General features: G+C 36.9%; 1 long non-coding RNA gene across 1 annotated transcript; it reads right to left on the bottom strand.

Annotated features, from left to right (window-relative positions):
- Positions 1-406: 406 nt before the first annotated feature.
- On the bottom strand, positions 407-3,833 carry LOC104993166. The gene is made up of 3 exons (XR_825802.1): positions 3,191-3,833; positions 3,020-3,058; positions 407-1,595 (listed from the first exon to the last, which is right to left on the bottom strand). It is a non-coding gene; the product is annotated as an uncharacterized LOC104993166 (long non-coding RNA).
- Between the last annotated feature and the right edge of the window lie 124 nt (positions 3,834-3,957).

Raw genomic sequence — 3,957 nt, 5'->3', positions numbered from 1 at the left:
TGAAATGACATGGAGGAAATGTTAATGCATACTGCTAAGTGAAAAAAAAAATAGAGTCTATTTCAACAAGATAGAAAATAATAGGAAATTAAACTCAAAGAAAGAGAAGGAAGGAATGAAGATATAAACTAATGAAATAAAATCAAACATATTATAATCCTAAACTCATTTGATGGAGCTGTTGAAAAAACGTAAAAACAGTAAACGTCAGGAATGAAAAAAACCTTTACTATAAGTCCTGCAGACCTACAAAATTATAAAAAGATGTATTAAACAAATTTATGTAAATAAATTTAAAAATATAAATGAAGTAAATTTCTCAAAATATACATGTAAAAATTGACAGAATATAAAACTTAAATAGTCATCAATCATTAAAAACATTAACCTATAATTTAAAATTACAATAAAGAAAACTCTAGGCATAGATGGCTTAAAAGAAACAATCAAGGTGGAAATAATGGCAATCATTCACATATCTTTTCCGAGCATAGGGAAAAACCCTAACCATTTGCCAATTCATGTTAAGGTGCTAAAATAATCCTGACCAAGGAAAAAAAAACACTGACAGGAAATTCCAAAAAGGAAATTTTTTTAAGCTGGTCTGATTTGTGAATATAGATGCAAATATTCTGAACAAAAAATAGCAAAATTATCCATTAACATAAAAATGGAAAGCTGGTGATTTGCTTGGCCTGAACTGGAAAGCCAAATCGATTTATTTACTGGTATTTTTTCCTGAACTTCATTTCAGGAGAAATGCCTTTTTTCAGTTCTTGTTAAATTTGCTTTATATACATATACAGCAATATAAAAAAAAGGTTAATACATATTGGGTGTACTCCTGAAAGCAAGGATGGCTGAAGATTTGAAAATCAATGCAATTCACATGAACAGAGTAAGGGAAAATCATGTGATTATTTCTGGTTGCTTTCAGTACATGCTTTCAGTTGATCAAATTCGTGACAAAACCTTTTAACGAATCAGAACTAAAAAGGAATTCTCTTAAGCTGAAAGAGGATATCCTCAGTTAAAAGAATATTCAGCAAATATCAGACTTAATGGTAAAATATTGAAAGCTTTTCCTCTGGCATTAGGACAGACAAGTGTATTATTAGTTTCCTAGACTTGCCATAACAAAGCACCACAAACTGAGATCATTTAAAACAACAAAAATGTATTGTCTCACAGTTCTGGAGGCTAGATGTCCGCAATTTGGTGCTGAGAGGGCCATGCTCTCCTTACGGGAGGGTCCTTCCTGGCCTCTTCTTAGCTTCCGGTGGTGCCAGCTATCCCGGGCATTTTCTTGACTCAGATGTACCACTCCAATCTCTTTCTCTGTCTTCACATGGTGTTTCCCCTGGGGGGATGGTTTCTTTGTCTCTCCTCTTTTTACAGGGACACTAGTCACATAACCTACTTCAATAGGATCTCAACTTGATTACATCCGCCAAAAAAAAACAACAACCCTATTTGGAAATAGGGTCACATTCACAGATACCGGGGTTTCTGACTTTGATGTACCCATTTGGGGGCAAAATTTAACCCCCAAACAATGACTCATCCTATAGTCACTTCTTTTTGTACTCAAGGTCCTGGTGGCAAGAAAAAGAAATAAAAGGTATAAAGATTAGAAAGGAAGGAATAAAACTGTTATTATTTATGAATAATATAGTTGTCTATATAGAAAATCCTAAATAATTCACAGATAAATATTGTAATTAATAAATTTAACAAACTAGCCTATTCAAGATTAATATACACAATTTATTTCACTATGATATAATACTAACAAACAGGTAAATAAACGTTAAAAAGATATAATTTACAATAGCAAAAAACAAAACAAAGACCAAATACCTTGAAATCAACTTAACATTATATGTATAAGGTTTTTAGACAGACAACTATGAAATCATATTGAGAGAAATTAAAGAAGAGGGAAATAAATGGAGGACTATGCCATGTTCATGAATGGAAGACACGATATTACAAGTATGCCAAGTCTCTCCAAAAGGAGGTACACATGCAATGCAAACCCAATTAAAATCCCACTTTATGGAAACTGACAAGCTGATTTTCAAGTTTATATGAACACAGAAAGGATCAAGAATAGCCAGAAATCTATTGTACGAAGTAAGACGACTTCTACTACTAACTATGAAGACTTATTATAAGACTATTTTCATTAAGACAATGTAGTGCTGGCATGAAGATAGACAAATACATCAATGGGACACAAAAGCAGGAGCACGCCAGACCCATACATGTAGGGACATTTATTCCATGACAGAAGTAGCATTACAGAGCAATAAGAAGTCACTTTTCAATAAATTATGCTGAGACAATGGAATTCGTATGGAAAAAAATTCAGCCCCTAGCTTGTCCTATGCATCAAAATAGCTACACACAAAATCATGGATGAATTTCATAAATTTCAGCAAAAAGAACACGGAAGATTGCAGTCACACAAAGTTAAAACTAAACCTTATTGAAAGTCGTCAGGATAGTGGTTAATTTAGGGAGAAGAAAGTGTTAGCAACTGCAAGCGAACACAAGAGGAGTTTCTAGAGAGCTAGTGAATATTTCATTTCTTTAGATATGCGGGGTTCTAGCTTATTTGCTTTTTGATAATTTGTTGATTTGTACATGTACATTTTGTTCACTTCTCTTTATTTGTATTAATCTTCCCAATATAAAAATTCACTCACTGAATAAATATTTGTTGAGAAATCACTATATACCTGACATTGTACTAGATCTGAATCAGGAGAAATAAGTACAGGCATAAGCCCTCTGATACCCTTAGCTTGCTACAAAAGGGAGATTCTTTCTTCATTGGGGGGTGAGAGTGATGAGGAAAGCCATTAGACCCTTCACTGGACTGAAATACCAAAATAGCTCACAAGTGTTCTGCCCAGCCTTCAAACGTGGTGGTTACCCTTTGTATACATAATAAATGGTTCCAGTGTAATTTTAGACCTACATTTAGTTACACATAGGAATCCTATGTGCTTACCCAAGGAAAATCTTGGCTTGAAAGTCATGGCACTAGCCCCTAAGAAAACCAAGAGAAAACTATCATTAATTTGTAGTTAATTTTGGCTGTATTACATTAAAAAAGTTCTTTGAAGTCCTAAGGCAAACAGCATTGAGTTTTAAAACGTTTTCCTGATTATAAAATACTTACATGTTCAATGTAGAACATCTGGGAAATCAGAAAATTGCAAAGAAAACAAAAACCTATTATCCTATCACCATAGCTTCTGTAAATATTTTGGTACATTTCTTTCCGTTTTTAAAATGCCTTTATACACTTACACAATCGAGGTCCGATTTTGCAACATGAGTTTTTCATTTAAAAATATGAGTATTTCCCCATGTCATTAATTTCTAAACATAATTTTTAAGTTTGTAAAAAGTATATCCCCAATTTGAATCATCTCAATTAGAGGTCATTCGTCCTGTGTAATCGAGTAGAAACACCCAGGGTCTCAAGAGTTCTGAGAGAAGTCCAGAACTTAGCTAAAGCCTCTGATGGAACATTGGAACCTGGCAGGCTTGGCAGAGGTTGCTCGGCTCCAACGGCGGCTGCGGTCACAGAGGGGGACCCGTCGCGGCAAGCAAGATGCCAGGATGACCCGGAGCCCGGAGAGCCCTCGACTTTCCATCAGGTTTAATACGCGTCTACGCTGTAAGTTCCCGGCGATGCCCCAGTCTGCATCCCTCAACTCACGGGTCCGGACCTATCAGGCATCATCCGAGCAGCGCCGGCTTGCTCCGGATGCCCGCGCCCAGTGCACCCTCCACCCGCGCGGCGGTTGGACTCGGCTCCGCGCTGCGCGGGGCGCCTCTCCGAGTCTCTAGCTCGGGTCGCTGGGCTGAACCTGGGAGGAGGCGCCCGAGGTTCCGGGCCTGCCCGGATCGCCGCGTCTCCATCACCCCCGCCCCTCGAGC

Source organism: Bison bison, unplaced genomic scaffold, assembly GCF_000754665.1.
Source record: "Bison bison bison isolate TAMUID 2011002044 unplaced genomic scaffold, Bison_UMD1.0 scf7180017864235, whole genome shotgun sequence".
Lineage (NCBI taxonomy): Eukaryota > Metazoa > Chordata > Mammalia > Artiodactyla > Bovidae > Bison > Bison bison.
The sequence above is the reverse complement of the archived record's forward strand: the minus strand, read 5'-3'. Positions and strand labels throughout refer to the sequence as shown.